The sequence below is a fragment of the Eptatretus burgeri genome, chromosome 3 (genome assembly GCF_056783735.1).
Source record: "Eptatretus burgeri isolate ZD-2024b chromosome 3, Ebu_testis_v1, whole genome shotgun sequence".
NCBI classification, from domain to species: Eukaryota; Metazoa; Chordata; class Myxini; order Myxiniformes; family Myxinidae; genus Eptatretus; species Eptatretus burgeri.
Window position 1 is genome coordinate 97,555,262 of NC_140963.1, and position 24,148 is coordinate 97,579,409.

Genomic DNA, 24,148 nt, shown 5'->3' on the forward strand with positions numbered 1-24,148 from the left:
TAAGCAGCACCAACGCTTTGCACAGAGTATGGTCCCAATCTCCTCCTTCTCTTCCAACTAAGCTGATATACCTATTTATTTTAAGCAAGCAATGTAATGTTCTCCCCCCCCCTTCATACATACACAAGAAAATGTGAAATTTCCGAAGCATGAAACTTTTGTTTTTCAACTATTTGGAGAATTATATTGAGTAAACAAAAAAATTTAGGAACGTGCCCCAACAGCCTTGTCCCCCAGAGGGCTTGCCTATCCATAGCGTCTGCCAGATCTGTGTCTATATTTTTGGAGGTTTCACGAGGTGCTCAACTGGGAATCAAAGCAAATCTGGTAAAAAAAAAATATATACAGCTGTTTTTACAGAAAAGTTATAATGTTTGCGCAGACCCCGAACCGATGTACCACGTGACACGTGCAAAGACGAGCAACCAAAATGGTGGATTTCTGCAATGTTTATTTCACGGGTGATTGAATTTTGTGATGCCTTCAGGGTTGTTCTACATTAAGTCATTTCATTTCATTAATTCATTTTATTTCATTAACTGCTGCATGCACAGTGAAGACCAGCTTTATAGTTAAAGGGATCCTTTATGATAAGCAGTGACAGTCTGGCCAACCGTTCCTTATCAACCATTTAATTGGAGTACTTGCAAGAGTGCTTAAGCCACTTGCCAAGTGCCCATTATCGATAGCGGTACAACACTACATCATTCTGCGCAAATCGTTCACTTACTGCTGATGCTTTTGCTGTGTTACGTCATTCAGAGCGAGTGGTTCATGCTCTATAACCTGAGTGAGTGGATTGTGTTCCATCACCTTGAGTGAGTGGTCCGTGCTCCATCACCCTGAGCAACTGGTTCGTGCTTCCTCTACCTGATCGAGTGGTCCGTGCTCTGTCACTAAGATTGGTGGTTCGCCATCCTTCACGCTGTTTGAGTGGTTCCTGCTCCATCATCCTGAGTGAGTGGTCCGTGCTCCATCACCCTGAGCAACTGGTTCGTGCTTCCTCTACCTGATCGAGTGGTCCGTGCTCTGTCACTTAGATTGGTGGTTCGCCATCCTTCACGCTGTTTGAGTGGTTCCTGCTCCATCATCCTGAGTGAGTGGTCCGTGTTCCATCACCCTGAGCAACTGGTTCGTGCTTCCTCTACCTGATCGAGTGGTCCGTGCCCTGCCACTTAGATTTGTGGTTCACCATCCATCACCCTGATTCATGCTCCATCACCCTGAGTGAGTTTTCTCTCTCTCTCTCTCTCTCTCTCTCTCTCTCTCTCTCTCTCTCTCTCTCTCTCTCTCTCTCTCTCTCTCTCTCTCTCTCTCTCTCTCTCTCTCTCTCTCTCTCTCTCTCTCTCTCTCACTCTCACTCTCTCTCTCTCTCTCTCTCTCTCTCTCTCTCTCTCTCTCACTCTCACTCTCACTCTCACTCTCACTCTCACTCTCACTCTCACTCTCACTCTCACTCTCACTCTCACTCTCACTCTCACTCTCACTCTCACTCTCACACTCTCTCTCTCTCCCCCTCATCCTTGCTTTACCACCTCCCAATACAGTGCAGCATTGTCCTCCCACAACTCCTCTCTCACTCTCCACTCCCCCCTCTCTCTCTGTATCTGGACACATTTGGACAGTAGTTATGATGTATGGACGGTGTTTGTCTCTGGACGTGTCCGAGCAGGGTTTGTCTCCAGATGTGTTCGGGCAGGGTTTGTCTCTGGACGTGTCCGAGCGGTGTTTATGTCCAGACGTGAGTTTGTCTCCAGACTTGTCTGAGCGGTGTGTCTCTGGAAGCATCTGGGCAGTTTGTCCCAGACACCTTGGCTCAGGATGCGTCCGGGCAGTATTTATGTCTGGATGGAAGTTTGTCTCCGGACTTATCCAGACAGGAGTTTCGCTCCATACGGGAGTTTGGCTCTGGACCGTGTTTATAGTTTCAGGTCAGGTATGGGAGCATGTGCCAGATCAGCAGTGGGTGAGAGAGTGAGATACAGGGATAGAGAGAGAGTGAGATACAGGGATAGAGAGAGTGAGATACAGGGATAGAGAGAGAGAGAGTGAGATACAGGGATAGAGAGAGAGAGTGAGATACAGGGATAGAGAGAGACAGAGAAGACAGAGAGACAGACAGGAGAGAGAGAGAGACAGACAGACAGACAGACAGACAGACAGAGAGAGAGACAGATAGACAGACAGACAGACAGAGAGACAGACACAGAGAAACAAACTGATCCAAACTTATTTCTCAGGCACAAATCTCCATAGAATTTGAACCATCGGTCTTTTCATTCCCATTTCCCTGCCCACTATCACATGCAGCTTCCTTCTTACCATCCCTTCCATTTTGTTCCAGAAGGGTGGGATTGCAGATTTCCTCTGAGGGGATTTCCGGCTTATCAGCCTTGTCATCATAATGACACACCTTTGCACACACCTTCGTGACAAATTCCTTTTTATCACTGCAGAGACCATAAATATCAGAATCCTCACTTGTATCCTGCTGAGAAGCACAAGTATTCTCAATGTCTACATCATACTCCTACAACTCAGGCAATTCAGTGAGTGGTGCAAATGAATTAGTCAGAGTTATAATCGGTTCCGGTTCAATTTCCAGTCCCGAAGAGGGATTCTCTATGTGAGATGCATCCCACAAGCTCGGCACATCTGACACAACGAGTATCTTACTTTGTGTTGTCTTTGTCTCATTGCCGTCTGGACATGAACGTATATGCCCTTTTTTACGAGACACCGTCACGAACCCCTCCATGTCGTCATCAGCACAGTCTTGTACAATGGAGGTCGAGGGACCAACCACTTCTGATACATTAGAAGGTAGAGAGGAGGGGCCTGTTTGCCGCTCACCAATATGTGATGGGGGGGGGGGGTGGGGGTTCTATAATTTCACACCCCCAGTAAGTGGGGGGAAGGGTCTGTTGCTTCCCGCTCACGAGCAGGTGGTGAAGATGATTCTCCCCTTTCACCCACCCCATGACGTGGGGAGGGGGGATCTACAATCTCCTGTCCTTGATTTTCTGATGATCTCATCAAACTGGGAGAGGAGTTCTTCACATGACCTTACGCTCCACAATGATAGCACGCCATGACATCTGTGAAGGCATACATTCCATACACATGACCGTGAATTTTTGCATGTTAAACTACGTTTAACTTTTGCTCATTTTCGGGCAATATCATGTACAGTACCCTTTTAAAAGTCATCACGTGTTTACATACTCCTCTTCCTGAGTGTATCGGCACCATCGTGATTTTTGATACGATCGTACCGAACTTGGTCAATTGAGCACACAAATCATCATTCCGAATGAAAAGCGGAACATTAGACACGTTCACCTTAACCGCAGGTGTGTCGAATGGGGAAATAAGGAGAAACAGGTCGGGGTGTACGAAAAGGCCTTGCTCCAACACGGAGGTTACCATGTGCGCCTCGGAAACAAACACAACCACCTTCTTGTTCATACGAGAGGCTGCAGGGATGTTATATTATGTAAACCAACGATTTTACTGATTGCCAGGAGCAGGTCCTCAATCTTTACCTCCCTCGGGGGATCGCACACGAGGCCATTCTTACGAGTAAGTGACTCATACATGCTATGATTCAAACGAACGTTTGCCATCGCTAAAAGTAATTTTAACAGAAGAAAAGTGTTTTAATCAACAAAAGAAACCTACCACAAGAGGCACGAGCAAGTGGAGGAAAAATAAAATAATAATAATAATAATATGGACGAGGTCCAAGAATCGTGGAAGCCAAAAAGCGTTGGCTAAAACTAGCAAACACGTCAGATAGACACAGGCCTCAAAACCGAGGGGTTCTGAAAAACACCCGAACACCACCTACCGTTCTCTCTCTCTCTCTCTCCTCTCTCTCCTCTCTCTCCTCTCTCTCCTCTCTCTCCCCTCTCTCCCCTCTCTCTCCTCTCTCTCCCCTCTCTCTCCTCTCTCTCCCCTCTCTCTCCTCTCTCTCCCCTCTCTCTCCTCTCTCTCCCCTCTCTCTCCTCTCTCTCCTCTCTCTCCTCTCTCTTCTCTCTCTCCTCTCTCTCCCCCTCATCCTTGCTTTACCACCTCCCAATACAGTGCAGCATTGTCCTCCCACAACTCCTCTCTCACTCTCCACTCCCCCCTCTCTCTCTGTATCTGGACACATTTGGACAGTAGTTATGATGTATGGACGGTGTTTGTCTCTGGACGTGTCCGAGCAGGGTTTGTCTCCAGATGTGTTCGGGCAGGGTTTGTCTCTGGATGTGTTCTTGCAGGGTTTGTCTCTGGACATGTCCGAGCGGTGTTTATGTCCAGACGTGAGTTTGTCTCCAGACTTGTCTGAGCGGTGTGTCTCTGGAAGCATCTGGGCAGTTTGTCCCAGACACCTTGGCTCAGGATGCGTCCGGGCGGTATTTATGTCTGGATGGAAGTTTGGCTCCGGACTTATCCAGACAGGAGTTTCGCTCCATACGGGAGTTTGGCTCTGGACCGTGTTTATAGTTTCAGGTCAGGTATGGGAGCATGTGCCAGATCAGCGTGTCACTGCGTCCACTTTCTGCTGGTACTCCAGGGGCCTCCGTCTGGCCATCCCCCAGGCAGATGCCTGACACATCCCCATCTCCTTGAGATGCCGATCAACCTGCTGCAACCACGAGGCATGTGGTCGGCCCTTTGGCCTCCTCCACTTATGAGACTCCCTCGCTGAGAGTTATCTGTGAGCAGGATCAGCGTCAGGAAAACGAGCCACATGTCCATACAGCCGCAGCTGACACTCATGGACTATACAAGTAACAAATCTCATTTGAGTCTCTCTCAGCAACCGCTCGTTGCACACAAAGTCTGACCAGCGATAGCCAAGGATTCTCCGAAGAGACCTGGTACCAAAGGAATTAAGTCTCCGTCTTAGATCACTGGTCAGAGTCCAAGTCTCACATCCATAGAGCAAGACTGAAAGCACCAAGGACCAGAAGACTCGGACTTTCGTCCTTCCGCACAGGTAGCGGCAGTGCCACACCCCATTATTTAGTGAATCCATGACTCCCCAGGCCTGAACCAGACGTCTATTGACCTCTGACTCACAGCCAGCAGAGACATGAATATCTCTGCCAAGGTAAGTGAATCTCTCCATGACCTCAACATCCTCAACACAAACAGGCACAGACAGGACAGCATCATCCAATATGTCATTGAAAGCCTGGATTTTAGTTTTGACACAGGAAACCCGTGATCCCAGCGGCTCCGACTCCTCATTCAGCACCTTGAGGGGCCCCAAAAGTATATCTAAAGTCTCCGCAAAGATGACTGCATCATATGCGAAAGCAAGGTCAAAGATCTTGACATTTCCGAATGATGCACCACAGCTTGATCTCTCCGACATCCTAGCCAGAATATAGTCCATACAAGTGCTGAAAAGTGTGGGGGGGCAGTACACACCCCTGGCGAACTCCAGTAACAACTGGAAATAAGTCAGAGATGGTACCACCACATCTCACAGCACTCTCAGTACCAGAGTATAGTTCAGACGTCAGCCTGGGTTCACCGCAGCCTGTGTTTCCACAAGCGAAGGTGGACCACAGTTGATTGGAGGGTCAGCAACAGGGATTGTAACACCCCTGACATCCAACTTGACAACTGGTGCATCAGCCTGGTCCAATCGCTCAAAGTAACCGGTCTAGTGGGCCTTCACTTCGGAATCCTCTGTCAAGAGCCGACCACCCTCTGCTCTAACTGCAGTATACCGAGGGATGGGCTTGGATCAACACAATGCGTGAATTCCCCTCTAAGCAGGATGAGAATCACTTGACCACAGGTGATGCTCTCCCCCTTCACAGATTCCTCGCACATAGGCCTCCTTGTTCACCATTAGCACACGTACAGTTTTACGTCTCAGCCCCATAAACAGCTCAGCTCTACCCTTCAGCCTGGCCCTGCGACTCTGGTCAATGGTATCCAGTGTCCATTGAGAGACAAAATTCTTTTTCACCCTACGGTGAGTTCCAAGACATCCACCGGCAACATCAGGGACGGTGGTCTTGAAGGCACTCCACAACTTTTCAGGATCTTCCAAAGCACACAGACCCCCCAAATCTCCACTCAGCCTGTTCGCAAACTCCTCAGCTACCCTCTCATCCTTGAGCTTGCCAACATCCAGCCTAGGTTGGGATGGTACCATTCTCTTGGATTTAAGGTGCAACTTAAGAGTTGCGATAATAAGCCCATGGTCAGTATTGAGGAACTGAGCACTCCAGTAGACCCTGCAGTTCTGGAACATCCTCCAGCAACCATCAATGAGGACATGATCAATCTCCTTTGCCACACTGCCAGCATTGGAATACCAAGTCCAGCGATGACCTTGTGGGCGCTGAAACCATGAACCAGTCACCCTAAGTCCATGACTTCTTGCAAAGTCAAAGAACTCAGTGCTATTCAGGTTCTCAGTTCCAGACCCATGGGGACCAACACACATCTCATAACCATCCCTATCAGTTCCAGTCGATGCATTGAAATCCTCCAAGACTAGAAGTGTATCTCGTCTGGGGCACTGATCAACCACAGACTCGAGCGTGGTGTAGAATACATCCTTCACGGTGAGATCACTCGCCTCAGTTGGAGCATAAACAGAAACCAGGGAAATGACACCTAAGGAGTGACAAATCCTTAATCTCATAATACGCTCGTTGACCGGTGTTACCTCAATTATCATTGGGGTCAGCTTATTGGACACAACTACAGCAACTCCTTGGCATGATAACCATCAGAGCGACCAGACCAATAGTAGGTGTAACCACCCGCCATGATCTCGCTGCAATCCGTCTCCGAACCTCAGAGAGTGCTGCGATACCGATGTTCAAACGCTTGAGCTCAGATGATAAAAGAGACAGGTGATCATCCGTCTTGGAGATAGGACATTCCATGCACCCACCCAAAGGGACCGTCTCAGGTTAACCCAAGGAGACCGCCGTTTGGTGGACGACACCTCAGCACCACACCGACACACTCTCCCGCAATCTGACCCGGGAATGTTACCCCATGGTTTCCCTCCTATCATCAAAGATTGGGGGTCCCGAAGGCTTTGCCCCAATCCCGTCATCCGGTGAGCTGCCCTGCGAAAGGAACCTGCACAGGAGGTACTCCCACAGAGTAGGTTTTCAGATTAGATTTATTTGCGTTTTTGTGTTTTGCGGAATGAAGGGTTTTACGGTGGCCAGAGTGCAAATCCTGCCACCAACCTCCTAATAAGAAGTAACCCAACTGCAGGAGGACGTCCGAAGACACGGTTGGGCATTAGATATGGATGGCCGTTGGCTCATAAGGAGCTCCTCCACTCTTTGACAGGTTTTGTTTTTAATCCTGCTCGGTGTCCATATCCATACACCCTCCTCACCAGAAAACCTGGTGGGGGAGACGGTTTAGTCGCCGTCAACCCGACCGTGAAATAGGTTACAGTATGACTGGTAGAAAATGGATTTTAGACATTATTTTGTTTCCATCTTCACTGTTATTCTATGCAGAACCATTTTGATGAAACAGCATGAATCATAATTAATGCTCCACCACATGTCTGCCTTCCCTTCCTCTCACCTTACACTGTCTTCCATTCCCCCACCCCTTCTTGCTCCCACTTCCTCCACTCTCCTTTCCCCTCCACCTCCTCACTCTCCCGGCTTTCTGTCCCCCATCCGTCTCTCCCTCTTCCCCCAACCCCTCTTGTTCTCCCTCCCTCTTTAGTATTCCTGTCAGCGAAGCGACGGGTTGTATTTGCTAGTAAATAATAATAGCAACACGTGCAGTGTTTTCCAGCTTTGGACATACACTTGTTCAATTGGGATGGAAGCTTTTATATATTGGATGAGAATGGGTGGTGATAGGAGGGAAGAAGGAGGTTAAGGAAATGTAAAACGAGAGAGAGAGAGAGAGAGAGAGAGGGAGAGATTGAGAGAGAGAGAGAGAGAGAGAGAGAGAGAGAGAGAGAGAGAGAGAGAGAGAGAGAGAGAGAGAGAGAGAGAGAGAGAGAGAGAGAGAGAGAGAGAGAGAGAGAGAGAGAGAGAGAGAGGAAAAAAAAAAAAAAAAAAAAAAAAAAAGGGTCTTCTTCTTTCAATGGCCACAATTATTTTGATGTTCTTGTGGGATTGCCAGGGGAAACTTGGTCTGACGAGGCCTGACATGATCTTTAACGTCCACCAACTAATGTCAGCATACGGGACACACCGTTTAACGTCCATCGGAGAAATGGCGGCGCACACATTCATGAATCACCTTGTCTTTGAAACACCGGGATGATAGTTTATAGCTGGGCCGAGATTAAAACTCAAGTTAGACAGCTTAGAGACGAGTGTAAGTGTGGGAGTGTAAGAGATGGAAAAGGGCAGATATTGAGCATAATGGGGAAGGAGAGATTCATAGTGTCGTCGAAGTGAAAATCTTGCCACATTTGCGTACCCAATAAAAAGATGACTCTCTCCATATATGAAAGACTTCTTTATGAGTGCAGATTGAGAGCAATGCTTGATAAGAGTTATTTTCCTTTGCCTTCTGATGTATAGACAAAACTATGTTCAGTGTTTTAACAATACCCTTGAGGCGTTCTTGGAGACAGATAATGGCTCAGAAAGTTATCAAGTTTTTGAAAGTGATAAGCCAGTATGTCCCAAAACTATTTGACTGCTCCTGCTGTTACAACTCATTCCTAGCTGCAAGACTTTAACAAGTGACACATAATCCCTGAAATAGCAGGTCAAACCAGGGGTCTTTTTGAGTTGAAGCAATGATGTGCAACACTGGATCAAGTAACACGATCCTGTAATAGTGTATTACTGCACGACCATGTTATCAGAACCGATGATCATTTCAAAATGAACTGCTCATATGTTGATGCAAATAAACCAGAAACTTAATGCAGAAGTGAGAAAACAAAATAGAAAGTAAACAATGATAAATACCACTGAAATGGGGAACTGAGAGTAATGTTCATCAGGATGGATGGAAATCTCGTTAATTTAAAGCAATAGAAGAGACAGAAAGAGATTAAAAAAAATGATGGCCTTTTGTGCATTCTAATCAAAGTACATATATCTCATGTTCCCGTTATCACATTGTGGAATCCCATACATTGCGTTAATGAATATATGGCCCTTGATATATATATATATATATATATATATATATATATATATATATATATATATATATATATATATATATATATATATATATATATATATATATATATATATATATATATATATATATATATATATATATATATACCTCTATATCTCTGAAGAAATCCTCTATATCTCTTTGCTGATGACTCAACCCTCTGCCGTACCATCGGTCATCCCTCAGACCGGCAAGCAGCAGCTTCTTCGCTCACTGCTGATCGCGATAAAATCACAAACTGGTCCAACACATGGAACATGTCTTTCAATCCGGACAAATCTCACACTCTCACTATGTCTCCTCGAAAGGACCGTTTAGAACCCCCCCCCCCATCCACTTTCTCAACAATCCTCTGGAAGAAGTCCTTTCTTTCAAGCTTCTGGGTCTCACTATCTGCCATGACCTTTCCTGGGAAAGCCACATTTCAAACCTTGCCTCCAAAGCCAGTCGCCAACTGGGAATCCTCCGTCGTGCAAGGTCCTTCCTCGGCCCACCTGAGCTCCTGACCAGTTACAAAGCTTTTGTCCGCAGCCTGATAGAGTACTGCTCTCCCCTCTGGGCTGGTGCTCCTGCCTCCCACCTTTCTCAGCTTCACGCTGTAGAAACCAAGGCATTTCGGATCATTGGCATCTCCCGCAATGAGGCTGAGTCTTTGGGCCTCTCACTCAATCACCGCAGGTTGGTCGGTGGTCTTTCTGTCTTCTACCGTCTCCTCTCCAGCCTCGCCCCCCCCTGCTCTCTCTGTGATTTGTCCCCACCACATTTCCGCAGGGCGCTCAAGGTCCGCCAACAACCCCCTTCTGGTAAAACTACCAAAATCACGAATCACTGCTCACCTTCACTCTTTCATTCCTCTTTTTTCCTGCCTTTGGAATAAACTCCCTCGCTCTATTCATTCCCATTCTTCCTTCCAGGCCTTCAAAACAGCTGTTCACCACCACCTCTTGTCATCCCCCATCCAAATCCTCGATCTTTTCTATCCCCGATAATCCACCCAAGCCCACCTCCTTCAAATTCCCTGCTTTCCTTCCTGAAAGTCCCTGTAATGTCCATCTTCTATTCCCCATGTTCCCCGTCCCATCCCTCTCCCTTCCACAGATCTCCAAATGTCTCTGTTCCCCACTATTTTGTCCTTCCCACTCCCTCCCCTCTTGTCTTGTCTTGTCTCATGCTCCCCTTGATGTGTGTTGTGTGTTAGCTCTCATACGAGCCTCGACAAGGTATACAAAAAAAAATACATATATGGTCTGGGCATGTAATTTTCCCACATATACATATTGTTGTGGTTGACGAAATTCACAAACCACCATTCAGGTCCCTGAGGTGAGATATCTCTGTAAGTATATGTGTAGTTAGGCCCAAACCCGTTGTCTAGAGGGAATAAATGTCATTCATAAGGGCTGCGACTCTTCAGGATAGACGTTTTTCTTTTCCTATCTTTATTTTGGACCAGCCGCCATTACTACCACCACCAACCACGTCTCAACAGCCATCACAACAACAACCACCAACCACAACGCCGCTTCACAACAACAACCACCAACCGCAACTCCGCTTCACAACAACAACCACCAACCACAACGCCGCTTCACAACAACAACCACCAACCACAACGCCGCCTCACAACAACAACCACCAACCACAACGCCGCTTCACAACAACAGCCACGACCTTTACCGTCACAACTCGCCACCATCGCATCCACACCATCTCGCGCCACTCGTGGGCACCGATACTGGACTCGTGCAGGGCGCGCACCGAGCAGCGTATTCAAAAACATTCCGGACTTTCCGGAGAAAACGGATCAAAAACGACTCACGCCCACTTTTGTTCCGTCCAATCGGTGAGCGAGGGGTGATTTGGCCCCGCCTCCAGGGCGTTGGAGGGCGGTCGCTATATGCAAATTCATGGATCAAAAAGCATTCACGCCCACTTTTCCTCGGTCCAATGGGGAGCCAGTTAGAGGTGAAGGGTCGGAGGCAAAGGGTCAAGGGTGAAAGAGCGAAGCCACGGGGCTTATATAAACGGCTGCGTTCGTCAGTAAAGGCAGTTGTGCGGAGTTCAAGAGAGTCGTCGGTGGAGCTGGAAAGAAGTGGGAGAAGTCAAGAGTGAAGAGTTGGGACGAGCCAAGAGAGGAGACGGAGAGGGCGAGTAAACGGAGCTGTGGAGAGGTGGCGGCGGCGAAGGCGGACGAGGGGGTGCTCGCGTCGGTGCCGGGAGCTGCAGAGGGAGAGGCCAGCAACGCGACCGAGGTCGAGGAGGAGACGCTCGCCGCGGGACCCGAGACAGGGTGATATCCTCCTTCCCCCGAGCATCAGCAACCCCCTCCTGTTTCTCCCCGCGCTGAGATAGTGCGACAAAGGGGGCCCCTTTCCCACCCCCTACCAGACACTGTCCGCGAGGCCCGCGGAGTTGAGGCGCCACCGCCGCTCTGCGTCTCATCATCAGACGGTAGGCCCGACACGGTCTCGGCCCCAGGCCCGCCTACCCCCCTCATCCTGGAGGGTGGTTCTCTTTTCTTTTGCTTTGGGAATATGTGTTGTCGGCGCCGTCTGTGAAGTAAAATTGTATAAGTGTTGCCGTGTGCTCGGTAGTCGGATAGCTCTGCATTGTCTTCTTCTTTTATATTTGCTTTTGGTGTAATTGTATATGTGTGCTTTCCGTTCATCGTGAAATAAATGTAAATTATGTTGAACTGTTTTCCCGCTTCGCTTCGTCTTTTCTTTCATTGAATCTCCATCTTGCTTCACGTAAAGGGTTGGTCGTGGGCTAAAACGCCCGATAATTAATCGAACCGTCGAGGCCGACGAATAACACCGCTCGGTTATCCCGATAGTATGGAACGGGTCGCTTAAAGTGGCCCGTGTCTGAAGTCGACCTGCGGCGAGGTGCGATCGCCCGGTCTACCCTCCGTGTGGGTACTTAGGTAGGTCGAATTTGGCGAGCAACCCTATCCCACGCGGGGGCCGATTGGCACGATCGTGGTGAGACCGAAAGGTCCACCCGTGACTGGTTCCCGGCGTTAGTCCGAGAGGGTCACGACTGGATTGTCCGTCCGGTGGGCGGCGTGCCGCGATTCGAGTTACGTGGCCGTCCGCACGCCGGCGGGCGCGAATCCGCAACAATATATTCTTTGTTTGCCTGTTCATATATATATATATATATATATATATATATATATATATATATATATATATATATATATATATATATATATATATATATATATATATACACACACACACACACACAACAGTGGCCAACAGCTACCGAGCTGGCCAATTGGTCCTAACATTCTGAGCCAGATTAAAGGCCAACTCGCTCCAATACCTAGCTCAGTTCGGAACACGTGTGGCCAATCAGGCAGTGCACCACATTCTGTCCACACCGAGGAGCAAAAATGGAGGAGTGAGTGGACACTTCTTTTAGCAGCAGAGTGAATTTAGTTGAGCATTACACACTTCATTCCGAATATCCTCCAAGGAATATTCAAGTCAACTCGGCTTTTCCACCAGTGGTCGATAGTAGTCTGAATAACTCAATCAGAGGCCCATTGACATGATGTGTATTTAAAACAGGAATGGGGGGACAGGGAAAGTACCGATATATTTTATCTATTATTCTCTTTACCAAACGGAATAAGTGCCCCAGATAGTCGTACAATCGGAAGATCTTATGTGTGCTAACCTTAAGGTCTCAAACTGACCACAGGAAAAAGGAAATAGAGAAATATGATTGGACAAAGAAAAAACAGCCGTAGCAACCCTGGCGTGAGTGGCGCGGTCTATCCATCAGCACTCAACACGCTGGCCCAACCACACAACAGCCCACACAGCACTGTGGGAGATGGTGGAAGGCGAGGGGGATGCCACCAAAGAGCACGCAATGTTACACGCGATGTCAGAACGACCAATTCCCAAGGACTGACTATCCAACAGAAAGCCCGTTGATGCCATCAGCTCCAAAAGACTGTGAGGAGCTCAACAAGGAACTAAAACTCAACTCAGTTACTGCTGGGTACTCAACTCAGGGTGCACTTTTTATTAGCTCAGTCCATCACTCTGTCCAGTGATGTCAACCAGTGTTGCATGCTCGGCACCCATTGGTAGAGTGCGATTGACCCACCCCCCAACTCTCAGCACTGCCAGAATGTTCTCGTCACTGGAATTACGCCTCACACCTTGCTCGGCCCGCAATGCCACTATTCTCCAAAAAGGATACAAAAGACAGATTTACAGAAGAATGAAACATTAAAACGGGTTTCGGGAGAAGCAGTTTCAGACACAAACATAGGGAGGGTAGAAGACACGCTTTTGATATGACGTCGATGCATAATCCTATTTGAGGTCAAATTTGTTTTACTAATTTTGCAAGTATCATGCTCTGCACGACATCTTCTTCCAGTTTCTTTGTTTGTTGACACAGAATGTGAGTGTTTTTCTCTGAAATTACTTGTAAGATTGAGATGAAATTTTCACCATAAAAGTGACTACTCATGTCGAATATTTTAATGATAATTATGCCATCATAGGTCATGATATCAATAAAACATGATATGGCTGCCATGCTGGAAAAAAAGGAAAAACTTTGGAACTCTATCTCCAAACCTGCAAAAAGAAAAATAATTGAAACTGGGCACATCACAAATACCCCTCATGGGAAACAAATGTGATCTTTTTTATGTCATAGGTGCCTTCGTTATGACATCATAATTGCATACATAGAACGTTACATCCAATAAGTATGAACATTTTTGAGGGTCATGTAGGGTCAATTGTTTTTTGTTTTTTTTGAGGGTCAATTGGTTAACAGAGAAAAAAAAATTGATGACATCATCGGTCACGTGGTTTGGCAGCCATATTATTTATTATTTTATATTAACCTATAAAAATCTTCTTCTCTGAAATGGCTGAACAGATTGAGGCAAAACTTTACATGTATGACTGCCTTCCCACGAGGAACAAAAGTACACACATATGTCGTATGTCACATGGTTTGGCAGCCATATGGATTTACCCTAAAACCTTAGAAAATCTTCTTCTCCAGAATGACTTGACAGATTGGGGGGAAGCTTCACACAAATATTCCCCAAGCCTTGGGGATAACAGGATATTCATGAATAATTGATAGGTCACATGTTCTGGCAGCCATTTTTGATTGAGCGAAAACCTTTTAAAAATTTCTTCTCTTGAATTGCTTATCAATCAATGTGAAACTTCAAAATTATCATCTAGTAGTGATGGGGAATACATGTTTTAAATTTCAACTTGATCAGATGCATGGTTTTGCAGCTGGAGTTTTTTTTAATATTGATGTGCATTCTTTGTGATGTGTTTTTTTTTTTTAATAAGGCTCACTTGGCTGTACCTTAATGGGTTTGAGGGTAGAGTGATAGCAGCTGAACCGTTAATCCTATCCAGGTTCCTCCTGATGACTTCATCTTTGCTTTTTTTCTTGTTCGGGTTCCTTCTGATTACTCCAATGCAGCACTGCACCGATTTGGTCTTCCATTTGATTTGAATTGAATTTATTTTAATCCCATTCTGAATTCAATTGAATAACAATAAACGTGATGGGTCAGGGTAAAGTGTCCTATCAAAGCGGGTTTGCATAAAAGTGGGACATCTTGGTACCTCGTGATCACTGCCAGCAGTTATTAAGTGGCAGTTCTAGTTATGTGTATTATTAATTACAAAACACAACAGTACACAAACACCACACGAAATACATGACACAAAACTATGCAAACACCTCACAAAGCAAGTCCTGGCAAGGGTCTACAATCTCTGATTGCTCATTTTCTTGTTTTTGTTGCATTTTTACCATTGATTCGAGAGTAGATTTTTACCACTGAATTATACCACACTTAAATAACTATTAAATCTTGTTTAACAGCCCCAAATATTCACACCCTCATGTGGGGTTGGCTTGGGAGTGGTTTTGGTCTGTCTTTCAAGAACTGGATGGCGAGAACATGGTGTAACTGAACATGGAGGAACTTGGAATTTGTTCAGGGTGCTGGCAATAGCTCAATAAACTTGTTCAGGATGCCACTGATAATCCCTGAAATAGCAGGTCAAACTAGGGGTTTTGTGACAGACATTGTGGGATATTTCAACGTCCACCACCGAAGCTAGGAGAGAGGGTATTAGGCGAAATGTTCTTCTAATGGACGGTACACACATCAATGTATTGCCCTGCATGCAAAACACCATGGGAACAGTTTATAGTTTAGTCGAGATTTGAACCAAGATTAGCCAGCTCAAAGGAGACGACACAAACATCTCAGATGTCTCGTGAGCTCTCTGTACATATAATGCACGTGCAATAATAAATGTTTTTTTTCATGCACAATCATCCAGCAGAGTAACTGATGCAAATTCCTTTTTATGATATTTTTCGGCCACAGCATCAAGTTGTTTCTTTTTCTGGAAATGAGGAACTTTTCCAGAAGACACTCTATTAAAGCTTTTGTAGATGCTGATATAATGTCAAAAGTGTGATTCCTTTGGGATTTCGAGAAAGTTTGTTTTGAGTTCGTTTCCAGTAGTTTTCAAAAACGATAGTTAAATATTACCTGTGTTGTGATTCTTGTTTGATACAAAAATGAAACTTCTGAAATCTTCATTCCACTTTTTTAACCTTCCTGATAAAGATTGTTTTTATAAATTACAGGTTAACAAAGGAATGCTAGCCACTGTGGGAAGCAAAGTGAAGCCAAATGTTTGGGTGTTAAAACTTCGTCAAAAGAAGAGGTGTCTTTTATTGCTCCGACGAAGGGGTAATGCTTGAAACATCAGCTTTACTTTACTTTCCACCACGATTAGCATTCCTTTGGCAGACTTGCCACAAAGCAACACCCACTTGATAAAAATCATCATTATAACAGTCAAACTCATCATGTGGCAACGGATTTTATGTTGCATAATCCAGACATTTTCATCCACTTTATGATAAATTCAGAGCAGATTTAATGATTGAAAATGACTGTGAAGTGAGTAGCATGAAAAGGAGGAATACATTTGGGAAATACTTCGTATGTATACTTGCATGAGGAATTTATTCATTTTTGGTGGTTTGATTTTTGTGCAGGGTTGTCTCATATGCAAATTTACCCTTAGACGCATGACAGTGTATGGTACATCTCAACGTAACTGAAGTGCTGAATGGTTAAGAAACTAAGTGGATCAACAAGTGGAGAATAACAAGAAAATAGGCTTCAGTGATGGTATAACTCGAACACGAAGTAGATGAAACTATGCATAGCATGACACAAATGGTTGGCTGAATTTCAATATTTACTCAGTTATGTGTAAAGGTTTGGATTGTTTTCATTTTTCTGGTGCTATTCGCCATTAATCATTTGTGGGAAGTTAGAATTGCACAAAATAGGTGGATACCAATTTAAATTTCTGTGCAAGTCTGTTTAATATCACAGTTACTGTAAAGTATATAAAATAAATTAGGCAATTGAAAAAGTTTTCCCTGATAATTTTGGGCGTAATACATATTATATAAGCATGTGCTAGTAATATCAACTTACCACAACCAAGATATGCACGAAACAGTTTGTGGATTTTTGTACAGTAAATAATAATAAATAATTGAAGTAATCAACAATAGTTACATTAATGCAAATTACCATAAATCGCAATAAAAGTTGCAAATTAATAAAAATGTTAAATTCGTTTTCATCAGCTTGTTCCGGATAAAAGACAAATTTGACGTTTCTCAGCTTATACAATCGAAGAAAGTCAAGACAGCAGCTGACAAATTAAATGAGAGCAGGCCTTAACATTAACATCTCTTCCAGCACTGTACACAGAGGGCTAATTCCAGCAGATCTCCATGGCAGAGTTGTGGCAAAAAAACTACTCTTGAGGTCACAGAATAAGGTGAAAAAACTGAAATTTGCAACGCAACACCAAGATTGAGGGACTGAACAATATAATTGGGTACTCTTGTCTGATGAATCGAAGTTTGAACTTTTTGTATCGAAGAGATGCCAGTTTGTATGCAATGCAATGCTTGCAGCCTACTGTTAAACATGAGGGAGGCTCTGTGACTGTCTGGGGTTGTATCTCAGCTTTTGTTGAAGGAAAACTTGTAAAAACCAATGGGATGCTAACAAAAGAGAAGTGCAAGCAGATACTGCAGCATCATGCAGCTCCTCAAGAAAATAGTTTATTTGGAAGAGAATTCATTTTCCAATGAGATAATGATCCAAAACACACTTCCAATATCGTGGAACAGTATTTTGAGAACAAGCTTACTACAGTTGGTTACTACAACTAACAAAGTTACTATAATATTCCTTTATGAGTGCATTGGTAATATACATGAAGCATGGGTAAAAGAGTGATGGCACTGAAGATGGCAAAGAGCAGACATACAAAGTATTGACTGATACTCTAAAATGACACTGTTTTTGTGATTTCCTTAAAAGCAGTTTGTTTCACGCAAATTTATAAAGGCTGTTGATTTACAAAAATAAACACACATGACTGTGATCACGAACTAGCTGGAAACCCGTGGTAAAAAAAATCACAATAGAAAAAGATGAAAAAAGGAAGCCTTTTATTTTTGTGTTGGTTAAAAGAGCTCCATATTTTTTTTTCTTGACAGCAAAGACATGGGAGCACACCTTTGGTTCATATTTGTACCTCGGCTCATTTTACACAACATACATGTCCCTCAGTTTAGTTAGTTCCGTAGTAAAAGTTCTGAGTAGTCCCTTCCCCTTGTGTAGTTGGTTGAATGTGATTGAATGTGTTGGTAAAGGGTTAAATGGGGTTTTCCCCTTTTATCCACATTTCTTAGGGGGTAATTGTAAACCTCATACGAGCTTTGTGACACATACTGTACACATGGGCACTCACTAATTTGCATATCGTGCCAAAAGCTCGTTTGAATCACGTGCCAAGACAAACTGCCTCCTTACTCAACCTCCCCATAATCTTCCTTTAGACGACACAATAAGAACACAATCCTTATCATTTATTAGTGTGCATTTAAACTTACACATGGGTTTAATTTCACATGTTAATGTACATTGCATAAAGACATGATGCCATTCATCACCCCAAGAACCGAAAACCTCACAACCCACTAACTACAACATCACCTCCACTCCACACGAATTACCCACCTTCATCCATCATCAGCATCTCATCTACAACCCTCCCCCCTCTCCACCCCCAGACGCTGCCGTGACTGGGATGCATGCGGGAGGTAGTGCAGGAACTTTATCTAAACTTCAGGACAACAGGTGCGAATTAGTCGTTTGTGTCCTGTTTCTAAATAATCTCTCCTTTTGCTCCTCCAAGCAATTTACAGACTCCCAGCATTCGCCCCCATACCTGTAATGCATCCCGTGCCCCCAAACATGTTAATCATGGAGGGTCCATCGTGTGCCGTGGTTGAGTGACTAACTGGGCAGAAATTGTTATGGAGGTCTGGCATGGGTGGGGCTAAAACGGTGATGTGCTAATCTGCAACTGAGATTATCCCAAGAGGCCGTTTTGATCCACCTTTAGACCCCACCCTCACTGAGCAGTTATAAAAATGGAAAAAGGGCCACTGCTTCGTTGCGTTGGTTCTTGGCTTTGGTCCTGCATTGGGGTGGGCTCTGGTGCTTGTCTTTTGCTTTGCTTTGTGAGTGTTTGCAAGAATGATAGGGGCTCTAAAGGTGGTGCTCACATTTGTGGGTCGGACCTGGGAAGCCGGAGTGTTGGGCAGACGGAGCGTGTGCAGTAATTTGGGCCGAAGCCAAGCCATGCATACACACTCTTTAGATTATCACATAGTAGGCTATCTCACACATTTCTTTCTTTGCTTTCATAACATCGTTCGACTTGAGTTTTCAGAGAAATCATTTAAAAAAAATTCCCTTCAATCCAATATGGCTGCCAAACCACGTCACCGATGACGTCATAGTTATCAAAGCTTTTTCCACATGGGTAGTCGATCATACCTGGAACGTTGCGCATCAATCTGTTAAGCCATTTCGGAGATTTTTTTTTAAAGGTTTTCATTTCAAAAAGTTATATGGCTGTCATACCACATCACCAATGACATCATCAATTTAATACCTTTGACAAATTTTTTAGATCACCCTCAAAATTTTTCGCATTGATTGGATAAGGGATTTGACCGATCCAATTATGATGTCATAATTAGGGCACTGATGATGTCATCGTTATCAAATGTTGCACAGTTCCTGACCTGTGCGAAGTTTCAATTTTTTTCATACAGCAGTTTCAGAGAAGAAGATGCCCAATGTCTTTCCTTTTTTCCAACATGGTTGTGACACATCACCTATGACGTCATAGTTATCGTTCAAAAGTCGTCCATGGCTGGATTGTCTGATGTTGAAAGTTAAATGTCAATCACTGAAGTGGTTGCTGAGAAAACAAATTAAAAAGTGAATAAACGTGAAAAAGTGAACGGGGGGGGGGGGGGGAGGAAAATAGTAACTAATAATTGTCCTCAAAAAATCAATAGTGTACCCTAATTGTAGAAATTAAACTTTTAGTGTAAGTATTAATTTTAATTTTGCATATATAGCACCGCTCCTTTCTCTCCCCCAGTGAAATCAAATCCATAGCCTGATGGATTTTTTTTTTAATCTGGTGTTGGTGTAACGCAGGTACAATGGGCCGAAAACCTTCCTCTTGCATCAAAGTTCCTTGTTATTGCTTGTTACACATAAACGTTATATATTTTTCATTAATTATGGATACTTCCACTTTGGAAATATTCAAATTGTTGGCACATCTCAAATTATTGTGAGTATCTCCTTCATAGAACATTTTGAATGCCCCAGGTAATCCTGTCTCATTCAAAATTAGTTTTATATAAACATCCCTTGATGTATTCATTCATCTTCTTTGCCAATAGGCGAGTGTATATATATATATATATATATATATATATATATATATATATATATATATATATATATATATATATATATATATATATATATATATATATATATATATATATATATATATATATATATATATATATATATACATATATGATGGCAGTCACCACTGAATAATTATTCTTTTGTACATTTCAAGTGATTATGCATGTTCTCTTTTTCAGGTTACCTGGTGAATTTATTACCTCCGCCACCGAAGGTGGACAGAGCTAATGCATTAAACCCCTGTTTATCTGTGAGCAGGATATCTCAAAAGATTATGGACGGATTCGGACGAAATTTGGTGGACAGGATGGGTGTCTGACAAGGACGAACTGTTTAGATTTTGGTTAAGATCCAGATGCATATCCGGCATATCATTGGGATACAAAACCTAAACTGTTCAGCCTGGCATAGGTATGACCTCTATCTTAGCACCGTTCTAGTTGACACTGTAGTAATGATATACAGTAGAACACATTTGCCAAATATTGTCAAGTTTTTTTTTTAATTCTTAATTTGTCCCACCTCTTGGGAGGTTCCGCAATGTCTGTGTTCTACCTCATGTGTTCCACATTAATATGAGGTCACAAGTGATTCAAATACCCACCAGCTTGGGCTGTTTCCAGACAGTGTCAGAGTATTGCTATGATAGATTCCAATGGCAAAGTGCTGCCTTTAGGGTTCTATAGAACAAGGCTGAGCCCCACTTCTATCTCTATTCAATTGTCATGATGTTCACATCACAGTGTTGTCCATCCATCCATTGGGACCATACTCTATGCCGAGCGTTGGTGCTGCCGAAGCAGTCTCCTTGGCTATTGGGCACAATCCTGGATGGGATGCCACTCCGACACAGGATACCAGTAAGCTGGCACTTATTTTGCCGACCTCGGAAGGATGACAGGCTGAGTCAACCACACCTGGTATTTATTCAACTGCCGAGAAGGATTTGAATTCAAGATCTGAGGATCCCAAGTCCACCACCCTAACCATTAAGCCAACACGAGGCATATATCCAATTGAAGACCCCAATTCAATCCAATTCAATTGAGAGAACTGACTCAAGAGAAAGCAGCAGGGATGTTAATCAGATTAAGGATAAACAACATAAAGGTTTTAGATACTCCCAGCAAATCCTCTTTCCAAATGGATTTTGTCAACAAATCACAAAAGACCGTTTTTTCTCTGCTGGACTCAAAAGGAAACATGGTTGTTAGCTCCAGTGATGTACGGTTGTGCAGTAGAGATTATTTTTCAAAAATTTATGGAAAACATACTGTTTGTGAGCAAACTATTGAGCTTTTAACTTCTCACTTTCCTTCCATCACTGAGTCCCAGCGTCTGAGCTTCGACTCACCAATCACATTGCCTGAGCTAACGCAGGCCCTTGCTGGTTTGAACTCGGGGAAAGTGCTTGGAATTGACGGTTTACCGGCAGAGTTTTTCTTGGCGTTTTGGGACCTTTTGGGCCCTGAGTTATTGAATGTCCTGGAATCATCTTTGGTAAATGGAGGACTGCCTCTAAGTTATAGAAGAGTGGTGGTGTCTCTTCCACCAAAGAATGGAGACTTACGGCAGATAAAGAACTGGTGACCAGTCTCGGTATTATGTACGGACTACAAAATATTGTCAAATGTGTTGGCCAGTCGGTTGAAGACGGTAATTGGTGATCTCGTCCACTCTGGTCAGAACTACTGTATCCCAAACAAATCAATTTATGATAATATTCTTTTGATCAGAGATTTGCTGGAGTGTGATTCCATGGGAAAAGAATTTGGGATAATATTCCTTGACTCAGAAAAGGCATTTGATAGTGTTGATCACGTGTTTTTGCATCATGTGTTGGAAGCATGTGGTCTTGGTACCAATTTTAGGGCCTATGTATCCTTACTGTACAGCAACATATTTAGTATTTTAAAAATTAATACTAAGCTCGTCTCTCCTATACAAGTACAGAGAAGGGTGAGGCAAGGGTGCCCCGTTTCTGGATTAATTATTATTCTTCTTGGTTATAGAACCACTTCTAATTATATTCAGGAAAAATCTTTCAGGAGTAACTGTATCCACAGGGATTCCTTCAATAGTTGTATCAGCTTATGCAGATGATGTCATTGTGGTCATTAAGAATGACAATGATATCTCTGCATTTGTTAAGTGTTTAAATCTATTTTGCTTGGCATCTTCGGTGAACTGTAACTGGAACAAGAGTAAAGCCTTATGAGTTCCCAGTCTTAAAAACAATCCGCTGGGGACACGGTTAGTACCACCGGTGCATTTGCCTTCAAAGTTAAAATGGGTGGAAGAGGGAGTCAAATATCTAGGCGCGTTCCTGGTTTCCCCACTCTATGTCCTTAAAAATTGGGATGGGATGGTTGAACATGTTAAAAAAAGATTAGGACTATGGAAGAGAGCCCTACCCCACCTTTCCTACAGAGCTAGGGTTCTAGTTGTAAATAATTTGGTTGCCTCATCTTTGTGGCATAAGTTTATCTGCCTCCAACCACCGGAAGTGCAACTGAAGGCTGTTCAAAGGTTACTGGTTTTTTTTTTTTTCTGGACTGGGTTTCACTGGTTACAGCTAAATGTTAGATGCCGTCCATTGGCTGAAGGTGGCCAAGGACTTGTCGACATAAAAAAAAAACGCATAATGGCTTTTCGGCTGTGCTCCACTCAGATGTTGATGCACGAAGAACAGCTGCCGAGCCGACTTCTGGCCCATCACATCTTGCAGCAAGCAAGTAGGCTCGGTTACAGCTGCGAACTCTTCTTGATCAAACTCCAGAATGTCGACATGTCTCATCTTTCAACATTTTATCAGAGTCTTTTGAATGCTTGGCAGAGCCTTTTGGTTAGTTGCCAGCAGGAAAATTATGCTGCAAACATGTTTGTGGAAGATCCCTATTTTACAACCCATTGTTTCCTGCAATTCCTAGAAGCCGTGACCTTTATCAACACTTTATCGTGGCAGGCATAATCAAAACACTACACCTCCGCCATGATTCCGGGTTGGGGTGGAAATCAGTGCCGGAGATAGCAGATCTGATAAGAATATGGTCAAATAGGACGATCGGCAAAATCCTAAGAGAAATTGTGAAAAAAAAGTTCTCAACTTGAGCTAAAATTGACTCAAGAAAAGTTTTTGACAACAAATGACTTTGGGTTTCCTGGGTTAATTGTACAACCGAGTCACAGAGATTTACCCCCCATAAGCTCAGGAAAAAATATTTTTCAGAAATATAGCAGTAAGCACAAATATAGATTGTCAACTCGAGTCCTACTCGAGGACTCTCCGTTGAATGCAGTGGCCAGGTGGAAAAGACTAATGCCGGAAGGACTCCCATCTGAGCCTATATGGAACTCATTCTATAGTAAGCTGGTTGCTAAAAGGACTGGAGATTTACAGTGGCAACTAGCACATTGGGTTATTCCTTCGAATAAGCTGTTAAGTCATTTTCTCCCATATCCGGGTGCTGCCCTTTCTGCATTTGTACAGAGGATTTGTTCCTGCATATGTTGACTGTACAAGGCTTGTGCCATTATTTCAATGGCTGAACCACATGGCAAAAAAGAGGCAAATTACCTTCTCACTAAGATTGTTTATTTTTGGGTGGAAAGAACAAGTAAACTCATTATTTTTGTTCTTAGTTGCCACAGCAAAAATTGCGGTTTATTTATCGAGGAAGGAGAAATTGAAAGGAAAGCCGATTGTGATGTGCAATGTTATGTTTTTTTTCAATGCCTTAATAACAGCAAGATTGAAACATGAATTTTGTTTTTCTAAAAGTGAAAAGAGTGTTGATGACTTTAACAAGTCTTGGTGTCATGAGGGGATTTGCAAAGTTCATGAGAACAATTTATTGATATCCCTGTAGTTTTTTTTGATTGATTTGGAATGTATTATCGAGTTTTTAATATTCATTGTTTATATTGTATTGTTGTAAGTATTAATGTACTGCTACTAAATGGTATCTTTTCACCAACTGGCATATATATATATATATATATATATATATATATATATATATATATATATATATATATATATATATGTATTGTTGCGGTTCTCGG